At 44.0% G+C, this 16,166-nt stretch overlaps 2 long non-coding RNA genes across 2 annotated transcripts in view; one reads left to right on the top strand and one right to left on the bottom strand.

Annotated features, from left to right (window-relative positions):
- The window catches only part of LOC310687702, a 44,691-nt gene extending 36,216 nt beyond the window's left edge, over nt 1-8,475 (top strand). Inside the window, exons 4-5 of the long non-coding RNA XR_014516548.1 lie at nt 6,918-7,092; nt 8,399-8,475. This is a non-coding gene — a long non-coding RNA (uncharacterized lncRNA). The remainder of the gene's footprint in view (nt 1-6,917; nt 7,093-8,398) is intronic.
- The window catches only part of LOC310687699, a 33,832-nt gene that overhangs the window by 12,634 nt on the left and 5,032 nt on the right, over nt 1-16,166 (bottom strand). The window lies entirely within an intron of this gene.

Here is a 16,166-nt window from a genome sequence, read left to right as displayed (position 1 = left end):
AATATGTAAACCACTTATAATTTTTCTATTAGTAGCTGCTTTTTTGACCATATCACAGGGCTGGAAGGAGTCTTGGGTTTTTCTTTAAATAATTGGTTCAGTGGTAAATTAGTAGTTATTCTCAGTTCTGTGAAACTGATTTATAAATTAAGGGAATCTTGGTGGGGGGCAGCTACATCTATGGATTTTGCCTCCATTTGATAGTGATTTATTGCTTATATGGTAAGGCCAATCACAGGGATATCAAGTCCTGATGAAATATGGCTTTATTTGGTATTCATAACATTTGTTTTGTATTCTTCCTATATCAGGTCGGTTTTTGTTGTAGCATCCAATTCATTGTGCAGTCCCTTGAGAATGTATTTTATGAGGTAATGGCTGTGAAGCTTGGGTTTGTTTTTATTTTTTAACTGTTTCCCTACCACTTCTTTTTTTTAAAATTTCATATTTCTTATCAGATTGTGATTTAAACTTTATAATACATTTTTTAAAAGAACTCCCAAACCCACCCTGGAATTATCATCTTTGCAATGTTGAAGTGACTCAGTAGGCAAACAGTGATTTTGTGATGGTTCCCAGAGGGCAGGAAGTTTGAGAAGAAAACCACTAGTTACAGGGAAGGAGGCAATGCTTTTAAGTTAAAAGGCAACAGCACACCCACTTCTCATCCTCTTTGCAAGAGTTCTACAGGATGGGAAGGAGATACCATTGAGGCATGAGAAGCAGAAGGGCTGTTAAAGCTATAGGGATGGTGGGGCTACCAGGTTTCAACGCACGTTTCTTCCATGACTCCTCCAATGGAGTCCAGTAACACTGTGACTATAAAAGGTAAAGTATGCTGGTAAGGAGTCCTGCAGTATTCCTGCAGCCTATCAGATTGTTTGAATAGGGTAGATAACCACTGGACTAAGCTGCTGTGCGTGCACATCCTGCTGCAGTAGTTAATTACCATGCCCTCACTTTGGCATGCAGATTGGGAACAACCCCTTTCTTAGACAAATAAATATATGTGAGTTGTAAAGATTAATAGGGGGAGAGGAACGGGCGGACAGGGAAAGAGATCTTGGTTATAATCAATACCAAGTAGCAAAGTAATGCCTTTTCCCAAATACCTTATACGGCTATAGCCAGCCTTAGTCACTTCTTGCCAATTTATGTTCCCTTTGTGTTGGTGCCATGGCAACTCCTCTCCGTTTATTGTTGGCATGCTTGACAGAGGAGTTCTCGGAGGATGAATTCCTTGACCTTCCCAGATGCTGCTTATTTGGAGTTCAGAAGATTGTTTCTTTTTATAGGCAGCAAGTTAAATTGGGATTTTCTTACATATGCAAATAAATCAGCTTGCCTCCGATCCACCAACCTGCTCCCCTAGTATCTGCCGCTGCTTTATCTAGGATTTTTGCCGTCGTCTGAAATGAATATATATTTTTTAAAGGAGTATGCCTAAAAGCAGAAGTAATGTTGGATTTATGGTTATGATCTGACTAACCAACATTGTATGCAAACCGCTCAGGTAATTAGGAGTCTGGATAAACAGGAGTGCTGTGCTATATAAGGAGGGACAGCTTGGGGGGGTGGAGTGCAAAGGCAATTGCAGGAATAATGAAGTATGGCTAGACAAGATATATATTAGATGCCTAAGTGCAGATTATTGCAAATATCTGGAACATGCAGGTGCAGAGGTAAATACTGGCATATTGCCAACAAGCTTTACCTGAAGGAATGCAGGCCCTGGCTTAAGAAGAGACTGTTTGGGATCATCAGAGTCCCAAGATCAGGAGCTAAGTTCTCATGCACGGTATCCTGGCTCCATCTGTATATATGATTTACTCCTTCTCAGTCAGTAACTTGATGCCCTGGACTCCTGGTTTCAGACACATAAGGTTCCAAGTCAGGAGGTGCAATCTCTTTCATGGAATTGGAAGGGACCATGAGAGTCATCTAGTTCAACTCCTCTTTTGCCCAGCGTGGGGCTCAAACCCACAACCCCAAGATTAAGAGTCTCATGCTCTATCGGAGTTACGCTAAGACCAGACCATGTCATTACAGAGGAGGCAGGCTTAGTCGTTGTCTGAGGACTATCCCTGCCTCCAGGTCTGGTCCTGACCGGAAGGATACTGGAATCAACAAGGGAAACCCACACGACCTGAAAGTGTTGCTGTGCAATGCCAGGTCAATGATGAATAAAACCACTGCCATCCACGACCTGATTGTGGATGGAGGCTTTGACCTGGCATGTGTGACAGAGACCTGGTTGGATGAAGCAGATGGGCCTGTCCTTGCCGCTGCATGTCCACCAGGTTTCTCTTACGCACAGCAACCCAGGCCTTGTGGGCGGGGAGGGGGGGTTGCAGTGATTTTTAGGAAGTCATTAGTTTGCACCAGGCATCCTATTGGAAAGACCCAGTTCTCTGAGTGCATGTTCTGGAAGTTGGGCAATAGGGGCAGTACAGGATTCCTATTGGTGTACCGACCTCCCCGCTGCACCAAGGATTCCCTGCCCGAGCTGCTTCAGGTCGTGGCGGATGTCCTCCTGGAGACACCTAGTTTGGTTGTCCTAGGGGATTTTAACATCCATGCCGACACGACCTTACAAGGGGCCGCTCAGGACTTCGTGGAAAGCATGGCCTCCATGGGGCTGTCCCTGAATAAGTCTGGCCCAACTCATAGCCACGGGCATGCCTTAGACCTAGTGTTCACCTCTATGGATGTTGGTGATCTGACATTAAGTAAAAGCGAAACCAAAGAAGTGCCATGGTCAGATCACTTCCTGGTGCAACTGGACTTCTCCGTGACCCTTCCCCTCTGCAGGGAGGCGGGACCGATTCAGATGGTCCGCCCCCGCCACTTAATGGATCCAAATGGTTTCCAGAGAGTGGTAGGGGATGTTTTATCCCATGTTGAGGCCTTTCAGCTGATTCCCTGGTGGCCTGCTGGAATGTGGAGTTAACCAGGGCTATTGACTGTTTGGCTCCAAAGCGCCCTCTCCGATTGCATGGAGCCCGGACAGCCCATGGTTTTCCATGGATCTGAGGGCAATGAAACAATCGTTGAGACGGCTAGAGCGCCAGTGGCGGATAACCCATTCTGAATCTGACCGGACACGGGTTAGAGCTCAATGTCGAGCCTACCAAGTGACGATAGCGACGGCGAAGAAGACTTTCTTCACCGCCTCTATTGCATCTGCGTAAAACAGCAGCAGGAGACTCTTTCAGGTGGTTCGCAATTTAGCGGAACCACCTGCTCCATCAGGGCCCAGTAGGGGCAACATGATCTTCTGCAATGACTTTGCAAAGTTTTTTTGCAGATAAAGTCGCTCAGATTCGAGAAGAGGTAGACTCCACCGTGGGAGCAGGGCCGGGGCGGGAGAGTGCTAGAGTCCTGTCTAGTCAAGTTGTGTGGGATCAATTCCAATCTGTTACCCCCGAGGATGTGGACAGGCTGCTTGGACGAGTGAAACCAACCACTTGTCTCCTTGATCCTTGCCCATCCCGGCTTATAAAAGCTAGCCGGGAAGGACTGGGCGATGGGCTTCGTGGGGTGGTGAATGCTTCCCTCCGTGAGGGAGCCTTCCCAGACTCGCTGAAAGAGGCGGTTATTAAACCGCTTCTTAAAAAACCATCTTTAGATGCGGCCACGATAGCCAACTATCGCCCAGTCTCAAATCTTCCATTCTTGGGCAAGGTGATTGAGCGAGTGGTTGCTGAACAACTCCAGGCACGCCCGGAAGAAGCGGACCATTTGGATCCCTTCCAGTCGGGATTCAGGCCTCATCATGGGACTGAAACTGCCTTGGTCACACTGGTTGATGATCTCCGGCGGGCTAGGGACAAAGGTGAGAGCTGTTTCCTAGTTCTGCTGGATCTCTCAGCGGCGTTTGATACCATCGACCATAACATCCTTCTGGACCGTCTTGAGGGGCTGGGAGTTGGGGGCACTGTTATACAGTGGTTCCGCTCCTTCCTCCTGGGCCATGTTCAGAAAGTGGTGGTGGGGGATGAGTGTTCAGACCCCTGGGCCCTCACTTGTGGGGTGCCTCAGGGTTCTGTCCTCTCCCCCATGCTTTTCAACATCTACATGAAGCCGCTGGGAGAGATCATCAGGGGATTTGGGCTGGGTGTTCATCAGTATGCGGATGATACCCAGCTCTACCTCTCTTTCAAATCAGAACCAGTGAAGGCAGTGAAGGTCCTGTGTGAGTGTCTGGAGGCGGTTGGAGGTTGGATGGCGGCTAACAGATTGAGGTTGAATCCTGACAAGACAGAAGTACTGTTTCTGGGGGACAGTAGGCGGGCAGGTGTGGAGGATTCCCTGGTCCTGAATGGGGTAACTGTGCCCCTGAAGGACCAGGTGCGCAGCCTGGGAGTCATTTTGGACTCACAGCTGTCCATGGAGGCACAGGTCAAATCTGTATCCAGGGCAGCTGTTTACCAGCTCCATCTGGTACGCAGGCTGAGACCCTATCTGCCTGCGGACTGCCTCGCCAGAGTGGTGCATGCTCTGGTTATCTCCCGCTTGGATTACTGCAATGCGCTCTACGTGGGGCTACCTTTGAAGGTGACCCGGAAACTACAACTAATCCAGAACGCGGCAGCTAGACTGGTGACTGGGAGCGGCTGCAGAGACCACATAACACCGGTCTTGAAAGACCTACATTGGCTCCCAGTACGTTTCCGAGCACAATTCAAAGTGTTGGTGCAGACCTTTAAAGCCCTAAACGGCCTCGGCCCAGTATATCTGAAGGAGCGGCTCCACCCCCATCGTTCTACCCGGACACTGAGATCCAGTGCTGAGGGCCTTCTGGCGGTTCCCTCACTGCGAGAAGCCAAGTTACAGGGAACCAGGCAGAGGGCCTTCTCGGTAGTGGCGCCCACCCTGTGGAACGCCCTCCCACCAGATGTCAAAGAGAACAACAACTACCAGGCTTTTAGAAGACATCTGAAGGCAGCCCTGTTTCGGGAAGCTTTTAATGTTTGATGTATTATAGTATTTTAATATTCTTTTGGAAGCCGCCCAGAGTGGCTGGGGAAGCCCAGCCAGATGGGCGGGGTATAAATAATAAATTATTATTATTATTATTATTATTATTATTATTATTATTATTAAGCTATCCCAGTTTTAGATTTTAAAAAAACTTAGTGTATGTATATACCATATGTATATACCATACAGTTAAAATATTTTTAAAGCAGCCCCACAAGGAATCCAGGGAACTGCCATTTGCTCCTCACAGAGATACCTTTGAACAAACCACGATTCCCAGGATTTGGGGTGGGGGTGGGGTGGAGAACCGGCTTTACAGGTGTGCGGTGTATGCACCTTGGGGACCACATTCTCACCTGGGCAGCCTTCTGGGGGCTGCACACCAGAGGTGAAACAGCGAGCAAAATCCATGAATGTAAATTTAAACTTTGTACAGTAGGCTAGTTTCTATACCTACTCACACCAACCAGACAACCAAGGGGCCAAGAACAGACTGCAGCCAAGAAAAAGCACTGATGAGAAGTATGAAGTAGGGTCAGTGAGGGGTTAGGCTGAGGACATGTGAGTCCCAAGGCTCGTACAGAGAGAGCTGGAGAGCTGCATTTGGTCCCCAGGCCTGCAGTTCCCAATCCCTAGTTTACATAATGTGGGAAAGCTGCCTTACATGAATCACAGTATTGCTCCATCTAGCTCAGCACTGGCTACACTGACCGGCAGCAGCTCTCTCATATTTCAGACGGAGGGGTGCATTCACAGCCCTACCTAGAGATGCTGGGGACTGAACCTAGGGCTCTCTGGAAGCAAAGGAGATGTTCTACCATTGGGCTACAGCCCTTTGGTTCTCCTACAGAACTACAGCTAGAAGGAAAAGCACTTTCTTTTTCCCAGGAACACGCTTAATTGCTACAGTTCTGGGGGAAACCCAGCAGGGCTTAGCAACTAAGCCAGTCATGAAAACCGTGAAAAGCATGGGAGTAAAAGAGGCAGGAATGGAGATCTGGACAATTTAGTTTTGACAGCACTAATTCTGGACTGGGCATTCTGTATCAAGGGAGTGGGAGTCAGACAATGCTTTGGGTAAACCCTGCAAGGCCTTGAGTCAGGGCAACGTGCTCATCTGGGGAGAAAGATGACCTGTCTGGCGTCTCTGGCAAAGCCTGGAGAACACTGGAGTTGACAAATATCTTCACGGCTTTCTTCAGATACCTTCGGCAAAATTCCAAGCACTGAACTGACCACTGGAAAACAGGAATCCCTGGTGGGAGACTGTTTACATTGAAGTGAAGTATTCTCCTTTCTATAAAATCACCCCATTGCTTTTAATCAGCTGTACCCACTTAACTTTATTACAAATATTGTCACTGAATCTTCAAACGCTACTTCAAAGGGCCACAAATAAAACAGAAGACATTTTCTAGTGGGTTAGTTTGCTTCTTTACTCAGCATTCAATGGCCCCCTGGTGCCAGCTCTGTGAATCACAGCTCAACAGCCGAATCGAGAGCTCAAAGACTGGAATAGACTTTTGGATCAAGCGGCAGGTATTTGTGAAAACAAACTACTCAAGGCTTATTGTTACAGTTACCTCACGGTCAAAGCTACAATTTCCGTGCTCAATCCATGACATCATAACCCAAACCAGTTTTTTACTTTGCTTTCTGGACCTTTTTCATTCATAATTGCCACATAAAGATTCTTCTCTGTTCAGTCCTATGCATGAGTAGAATGGGGCTTGCTCCCAAGAATGTGTGGTATTGCAGCATTAGTCTTAAATTGTTGTTTAAAGACAGAATACTCCTGTCCTGATTCACCCCCTTCCTTTCTGCCCAAAAGTATTTATTTAAGGTATTTATAGGCCACTCTTCATTTCATCAATTCCAGTGTGGTTTGCAAATAGTTAAAAAGACTGACTTCCCAGCTTCTTTTCCACACTCAGTATCCCCCTGCCTTGGATCTTGCACTTATCCTCTTGCTGAATCCTGTGTGATTTGACTCTGCACCACCTTCCTGCTCTCCACACCTTGCTTCTTCATTCCAAATCCCAGAAGTATGACATTCTTCAGTGGTTACAACTGCCTTCCTCCACCTCCTGCTCCAGTGAATGAGGTAATGTAGCACCCTGCTTGTGGTTAACGCTTAGCTGGAATGAAATATTCAACGCAGCAATAGAGAAATTAAAATAATAATTTATTTGTCAGACAAATAAATGAGAGGCACAGTGGCATATGGTTACCAAGCTCTGGCCTGCCTCCTGCCATTATGGCCAGCACTTATATTCCCTTAATCCAGCCCCCTTTGCTCCTCCTTTGGCTGCCTCTGTCCAATCAGCCTGGTTGAATTTCCTATTGGCTGATTGCTATAACCAATCCTAAAAGATACACCCATATCCTCCTGTCCTTATATGGAACACAAAGAGCTATATATTGTTACATCTATAAATGACAAATAAGTAGTAATATATCTTACATGTGTCTCAACAAGGAATCTTAATTACCAGCTCACCTCTTGCCCTCCTTGCCCTATTGCCTTCTAAAACAAATGGTTAATCTTAAATTTTTATCTTAAACATATGTCAAGGATCTTGAGTTCACATCAACATTGAAAGATCTCCTTCATTTGAAGGTTTCTAAACAAATGTCTGACAACTATATATCAGGACTGCTTGGATGGCGTCTCCTGTCTGGCAGGGGGGCTAGGCTGGTGGCTGACTTAATTTCAGGATAAATACAACTCTTACAACTATATGAAATAAGAATCTAGCATTTCTTAAATCCTTTGCATAATTACATTTAAGACAATATATTTAATACATAACATAGATAGCATTTTAAAAGGAAAAAGGCCTTTGTAAAGTAGAAAAAGGAACTCAGTAAAAAACCGCTTCAAAAGAAGCCTCTTCAGTTTACACCCCCCCTTCAGCCAGCTGCTTTTCCCATTAGCTCTTCCCAACATTTATTGCCCTCTAACTCTCTCAGTTTAAGAAAGAAACAGCTTTAAAAAAAGACTTCCCAAAAATGCTCTCTTTCTGCCAGCTAGATGCTTCTCCATTGCTCTTTAACCTTAGAAAGAAGATCTGGCTCATTTTACTGGGAGGCACATTGGTATTATTTTACTATTTACTCATTCCTAATTATGTTTATCTCTGCCTTTTTTATCTTCTGTAACATGTAGGGTCAGTGTCCTCGTTCTCAGCCTGTAATTTCCCCCTTTTACGACTTTGAGAATTGTTTTCTGCTATAAATCAAGGGGCCCCTTGTCTAGGAGGAAAACATTGCCAAGGTTCTCTAACCAGCTGGTCTTGTGCCTGGCATGAAACATTTGAAAATCTAAGCCCATTTAATTTAGGAACCTGATCAAGATATAAGCCAATATAAGCCTTGATTAAAAATGCAGTCTATATTCAGATGCCACAGTAAGGTGGGTCGGTGTAGCCCTTCTCAGCGGTGGGTCATCTGGGATAGTGATTCCCAACTCCCCCAAACCCATTTGAACTTTGCTGTATTGGAATGCTGTACTTCAAAAAAACCATGCCATCAGTATATTTGAAAGTAACCTTAAACCCACTGAGGCTTATTCCTCCTGCGCAAGATTGTAAGATTGGGAATTCTAAATGGAGGTATCCATGGTGACAATTGAAGCATGGTGCTCTTTTATTCTGAATTTCTTATTTCAGAACACTTTGTCTCTGGCAGGATCCAGTGGGGTGGGAGCACAGAATAGCTTCCCAGCAGGAGAGTCACTACTGCTTCCTAGGATGGGGAGAGGCGAGGTGGTGCTGTGGGCGCATCTGTGCTGTCTGTAAAGCCCTGACCTCACCGCCACTTCCCTCTCCCAGTAAGTAGCAGTGGCTCCCCTGGACAAGTCACTCCTGGTCTCTGCCTCTGCAGATCACTGCCTCTGTCTCCATCCACCTTTGGCCTGTACCCTGAACAGATGAGCCCTGAAAAAATTCAGCCCTTGACAGACAACACAGATGACCCTCCTGTTCTGGAAGATACACGTGCTGGAGTTTGGCTAGTGCTCTGGATGCTCTCTGCCTTCTGAAAGGTCAATAGAGATGACAACAGCTTCATTGCTGCCTTTTAATTTTCTGCTAATGTTTCTGCAAGAATTACTTAACCAAGACTGTGTACTTCGTTGAGATTCATGAGTAATGTGCATTAGCAAGCTGGAAATGGTTTATAAAGCATTTAATTGCATGTGATGCAGCCAAGTATTTTGTCCTTCTTTCAGGGTCCTTGCTGATGTGTTCCCAAGAGACCACAACTTCCCATCACCACTTTAGGAACAGCTCATCCTTTAATGGTTTCTTTTTCATGCTGACTAAAGATGGTGGCAGGAAGCCACTGTTGCTAAATATGTTTATCTCTCCATCTGACAGCCCTGACAGTGCAATGCTGTTTGCATGGCAAGGAGTTGTGGTAACTGCAAAAAAGGCCACTGTGTGCTAAATGGCATTCCCAGCCTTGAATTCGATACAGATTAAGGGGAAATTGTTTGAAAAGCTGTAATAAGCTAAAATGACAAATTAATATTAACCTTTAGAATATGAAAAGCCTCACTTTACTTTGAATAACAATGACATGTACATCATATACATCCATAGTTTGTCACAGTTTATTCTAAGTAGGGTTAAATGGAATACTTGAAAGGCAAACCATTTCATGGAAGGGGGGAATGCCCCAAGTTCCCTGAAGCTCCCTCTACCGTTTTGCATACGTGTACATATTTACATATCCTCTTGGTACTTCAGCACCACTTTTCTTCTTTCATATACCATCCTGATGCTAGCAATGCAACCCCAATTGGGAACCAAGTCTGCAAATGTAATGTGTGAACAGGAAAAAATTCTGTTGCAATTTTTGATTAAATATGCATGAAACTGGGCCATAAAGTTTTAAAATAAGTTTTGCAAATGATGGATTGTATGATTTTAAAGTTCAGAATATACAAGCACTGAATATATAGCACTGACCCTGTCTTCAATATTTCCCTAGTGTGCAGAGGAAGAGCAGAAGCATGTGGGTCCATGAGGCTTAACTTGTAAGCGAGCACAATATGCAAGACTTAATAGTGACTTTACTGCTTGCCTTCACGTAGGTTGAAAGTTAATGCAGAGGCCTTAAGTTAGTGCTTTTTGATGCACAAGTGATTGACAAGACTTAACTATTATCTTAAACTGAAGGTTTTTTTATCCTAGAACTCTGATTTATGTCTAGCATTCAGTTAATATAGACATTCTCAAAATAATAATCATAGTATCAACACCACCAATACAACACACACACAAATTGTTGCTGTTGCTGCCAGTTTCACAAATGGCTTGATTTAAAGGCAAAATAAAACAAAACCACCCAGGTTTCTACAGACATTTATTTCTGCATAATTCAAGTATGCCTCTCGCATGTACTGTTCTTGTAGCACCAAATGTAATGTTTATCTTGGCATTTTAATTGGTTTTTAATTAATGGGATTCATTATTAGACCAGTCTCTAGTACACTCTGCTTCACGTATGATATGGTGGCAATAAATCAGGGTTGTTCAGCCTATTAAGAATTTACAGCTGCTTTCCTTTGCAGAATAGGCTCTTTTTGGTGTGTACCTATCTCCCAAGCAACCAAGTAAGCTGTGCTGTTACAGTCCACGCGTAACAAGCAGTTCAATCTGATTAGAAACCAAATCCCTCTTCAATTGGATAGTCAAAAATAAGTAAATAAAGCAGCTTTGAATTTAAACACTTGCCTGGCAGCTAAAGGTGACCAGGACCTCAATGCAGGTGAGTGTGCCAGCTCTTAGGCTGGTGTGGTGAAGATGCCCAGAATGGTTCTGCTTGCCTCCAAGTGATGGCAGTAGAGGTAGCTCATGATATTATGGTTTTACACCTGCCTGTTTGGGCTTCTGCCTGCTGTTTGGGTAGATGCACCAGCAGAGCTTCCTGGCTAACAGCAGAGGCTGGCAAGGCAGGGGGACACCTCTGCTCCATCCAAACCCCCTGTAGCATGGTGGACTGGAGGGTTGGGTTGCTTTGTAAACACATAAATAAATCTTCAAGAAGAAAAGGAAATTTTCCTTCATAGATGAAATCTTCGCATAACCAACTTCCTTGCATTAACCCCACTTCATACATTCTCTTAATAGTAAGCTTGTTGCTGCTCCCAGGTGCCCTCATGCCAGTCAGATAATGTCTTAATGTAGGGTTGCCATATTTCAGAAAGTGAAAGTCTGAACACAAAAGTTGTTGAGCTGCTCCCCCCCCCAAGATCTCAAAGAAGATTTTTAAAGAAAATTTGCCAAAATCTACACTTACAACATGGGTTGCCATACGTCCGGATTTTCCTGAACATTTAAAGCAATTTTCTGTCCAGACACCGTTTCTGAGGCTGAATCCTGGCAATGTCTGGTAAATTCCAGACAAATGGCAACCCTACTTGATGTATCCTGTACAGATGAGCAGCAAATAACATCTAAACCTGAAAAGTCTTTTTTGCCCATCCTTCTTTCTTTGGGTACTCACTTTGTGTGTGCCTTGACTCTGCCTTGTTGTATCTGTAGAATACAGGCTTGTTTAATTATCTCCTACTTTTCAAAGGTAGTGGCAGCAGTAAAAACAGGATTCATGAATTTGAAAAATAAATGAATCACATTTCAAATGCTAGATAACAGCTCACAACTGTTGCTCTCTCATCATTAAAACAAACCCATGTCTTTTACATTGTGTGTGCAAGGCCTGTTTAAAGAACCTCATTAGATGTGAATTTTGCCTGCCAAAATAAAAGCATCTGGTCAAAACCATATGGTTTGTCTAAAAAAAATAAGTCTCTGGAGTGTTACTCACACAGGCCTATGTATCACCAATTCTTCACAGACCTTGTAGTTTTGTAGAAGCTTTCCCACAGCAATTTGGGCTTAATTGTTGGTCTGTTTCTAATCTTGTTTTTCTTTACAAGAGTGACATTTTAATATACTTCCTAATGTTCAGTGTTACCACAACTGCTTAGGGTGTTACTACTAGCTATATTTTGCTTCCTCTGTGTGCTGGGACAGTTGCAGGAAGAGAACATATTGGTATGTTAGATTTCTGAGTCATGAAAATAGTATGGTTCTTTGGGCATAAAGAATAGTCCATAAATACATTCACCCTATTTCAGTTGTATGGCTTGTTTATCAAGTTTTCTGCATTCTCAAAGTGTTCAATGCGCTCAAGTCTGACAAAACTCACAGAAAGCACCTGTATGTTTTTCTTATTTGTTTGTTTCATAAAAGTTATGCAGCACTTGATGGATGGGTGTGTGGGACCTCAAAGCAGCTTATAAAGAAAATAAAGCAAGAGAATTATTAATAAAACAACTATTTAAAAACATTTTTAAAAATCAATTATCAGTATCAATTGCAGTTGGTAAAAGTTACAGTTAGGTAGCTGTGTTGGTCTGCCGTAGTTGAAACAAAATTAAATAAAAAATAAAAAAAATCCTTCCAGCAGTACCTTAGAGACCAACTATGTTAGTTATTGGTATGAGCTTTCGTGTGCATGCACACTTGTTCAGATACACTGAAACAGAAGTCCCCAGACCCTTATATATAGTGAGAGGGTGGGGAGCGGTATTACTCAGAAGGGTGGTGGGAATGGTAAAAGGCACTTCTAGCCATTGAGGCTAGCTGAGCCTCCAGCGACATAACTGGGTCCAGAAGACCCTCAGACTGCAAGCCTGTTCCTTCAGCAACAGCACAACCCCCATCCAGAGAAGGAAGTTGACCAATTTCTCAGATACTGCTCACTCACAGTACCTCTAGGATTTAAGCTCAGCTTGTTTTTCCTCATCCATCTCACCACTGCATCCAAGCACTGGCCCAGGGACAACATGGCCTCTCTTGATTCAGATGTTATGAACAAATAGAGCTGTGTACCGATAATGCCTTGCCACCAAACTCCTAATGACCACTCCCAGTGGCTTCATATAGATATTACAGAATTATAGAATCACAGAGTTGGAAGGGACCATCTAGTCCAACTCCCTGTAACATAGGAATCTTAACTAAAATATCCATAACAGATGGCCACCCAACCTCTGCTTAAAAACTACCAATGAAGGAGAGTCCACAACCTCCCAAGGGAGTCTGTTTCACTGTCAAACAGCTCTTACTGTCAGAAAGTTCTTCAGTCTAGCACTGAAGACAAGAAAGTGCCCTGCAGCATCCCATAATGCCGCCACCAAAGGGCTGAGAAGCACTCTTATGGTGCTGCTCTCTGGATTTGGTCCCAAAGCTAGGATTGGAACCACTGTTAAACAGTGGTCCCGATTCCTATTCCCAATTCCTATTCCCGGTTCAGGATGATACCATGGTCAAAAGCTGATGAGAGATCGAGAAGCAGGAGCAAGTTTGCACTCCCCGTCCCACTCTCTGTAAAAGTAATCCATCAGGGCAACCGTGGCCAGGCCTGAACCCAGACTGGAATGGATCTACATAACCTGTCATCCAAGAATTTCTGGTTGTTAAAATTGCAGTGCATGTTTTTCTTATACATCTAGTATGCTGAATTATGGTTACAGTTTTCTTTATAACCCATTTTCTGCCATGCATGCAGTTACACAAACATTTCAAAGTATCTCAAGGTAATTTTTATAAAACGGTTTGCTCACTGTGTGTTGGTTCATGGCACATGATAAAGTTGCTTAACTAGGCACAGAGGCAACTAGCAGCTTTGAGCAACAAAGCTCTGATAAGTATGAGCAATAGGGAGAGAGGTGTGTTGTCAAACACACCCCATATCAAAAGGAGCAACTCATTTAGCCCTTTTCTTGTCATGGGTCACGGCAGCTGGAAATGAGCAGCATGTCAACAAAGAGGCATCTTGGCACTGCCGAACTGGTTTCTGAAAAAGCAGGCAAGAGGATGACACACCCAAAGATGGACTACTGTTGCCATGATCCATGCAAATCTTCTGAAAAACTAATTTGTGCTGGTATAACATCCCCATGTGAAAAAAGGTGTAACATCCTCATATGAATTTCTCATGTGATTTTCGGGCGTGGTTCCTACAGTATATTTATTTTAACACAAGGGTGGGGAATCATTATCAGTCTGAGGGCCGCATTTCCTCATAGGGAAAATTCCAGGGGCCAGTGGCCAGTGATGGGCAGGGCCAGAGGATGGAGGGATGGACTCATACGTTTGCACAATGGGCTACATTCTAGCCATGAAAAGGGCAGAGGTTTCCACACACACTTTTGCATATAAGTGTCTCTCCACCTTCCAATAAAACACTTACAGGAAGAGGCATTATTATAGGCCATTTCAGCCAGGCAAACACAAGGAGGGTGTAGTGCAGGATGGCCTAGGGAGAGACCCAAAAGCCTTAAAAAGAAGCTGAGGTCATACCTGGTTTTCCTCACCTGTCTTAATCATTAAAAAGAATCACTGATGCACCACACAAACCTCTGCTATACATTAATAAAGCTCCATTATATTTTGGGACCTAAGAATTCATCAAGTTATTCCAGTAGTCTTCTATTTTTTAAACTGGACATTTAAATATTGTATTGCTACCACAAGGGACGTGGGTGGCGTTGTGGTCAAACCCACTGAGCCTCTTGGGCTTGCCAATCAGAAGGTCGGTGGTTTGAATCCCTGTGACGGGGTGAGCTCCCGTTGCTCGGTCCCAGCTCCTGCCAACCTAGCAGTTTGAAAGCACGCCCAAAAAGTGCAATTAGATAAATAGGTACTGCTCCGGTGGGAAGGTAAACGGCATTTCCGTGCGTTGCTCTAGTTTCGGTGTTCCGTTGAGCCAGAAGCAGCTTAGTCATGCTGGCCACATGACCCGGAAAGCTGTCTGCAGACAAATGCCAGCTCCCTCGGCCTATAAAGCAAGATGAGCACCGCAACCCCAGAGTCGTCTGCAACTGGACTTAACTGTAAGGTGTTCTTTACCTTTATCTTTATTGCTACCACACTATTTTTTTACTGCCTCGCCAAAGCCTAGCATGATGATAAAAGGGCCAGTTCTGTATGAGCAGGCAAGGCTCTCTAATGCCAGATTTCTTAGCCAGAACATTATAGCTGTTCAGTGACATATATAAAGTCAAATCAAAGACCTTGGTAACTGGTCAATTAAAAAACTGAACAGATAATACAGTTTAGTCTCAAGCCTTTTTACACAAACCCAGTTCATTTCAATGACAGTTTGAACCTGTGCAATATTTTTGACAATAAGGCTGTGGAATATTTTTGACAATAAGGCTGCTATTAGCTGTTTCACATTCAAGCTCTCCTCTGAGAGCATTTAAATGTGTGAGAAAAGCATTTATCCTTTCCTAGGGTGATCAGATGCTTCCGTTTCTAAGGAAAACAACTGGGCCTCTTGGGCCTCTGCTTGATCTTCCCCTTCTGTCATATGCCATGTAATGAAAGGCAGAAAAAGTCAAAATTACAAGGAGAAAGATTTCAGCTAAAGGCTTATAGATGAGTGCTGCCGGACAGCTGGGTTTTGGACTGACAAGCTCCAATAAGAATTGGGGGCCCTCCAGACAACCTGTTTATGGTGTATTCATCCTGATATGCTTACCTAAAGCTTACATGGATATTAGATTGTATCCAGTCTTTATTGAACTTATGTTCTGATTGCTTTGTTGAGTGTTTGTACAATGAGTATTTGTTCTGCATTCATTCCGATTGGCTTGTGGGATGTTCATTCATCTTTCCCTTAGTCATTCGCTCATTCTGCACTTTTCAATGCATTTCCCTGTCACTTTCTAAACTGCAAAAAGTCAGGCCCTTTTCTAAAGTGGATTTTTGTGTGTACAGTTTAATCTATTTTAACTGCACAAACCTAAAATTGTGGCATGCGCTTGAATTCCTCCTGCAAAATAGTGAAAGTTTGGAGGTGCCCTCCAATCACTGTGGTGGTAATTATGGGAATGCTACATTTTTGGAACCTGCTTGCAGTGCTGGCCTTTCTATTCCCAATAGCAATGCAAAGTCTCCGTGTTAGTTAACAGGCAGGGAATGGCAAGACCTGAGTTGCCTCACTTGATGTTCTGCCAGATCCTTCCTGTGGCATCACTCCCCTTCCTGTATCAGGGGTTGGGTGGGGGGAGGTTTCTGACTGGTCTTTTGTCACAACTCTGCAAAAGAGCTGGTAGCTGCCTTGCAGGAAGAAAAGGGGCAAACTGGTCATTACAGCACTTA

This window comes from Podarcis liolepis, assembly GCF_965112155.1.
Source record: "Podarcis liolepis genome assembly, chromosome: 10".
Classification (NCBI taxonomy): Eukaryota; Metazoa; Chordata; class Lepidosauria; order Squamata; family Lacertidae; genus Podarcis; species Podarcis liolepis.
The sequence above is the reverse complement of the archived record's forward strand: the minus strand, read 5'-3'. Positions and strand labels throughout refer to the sequence as shown.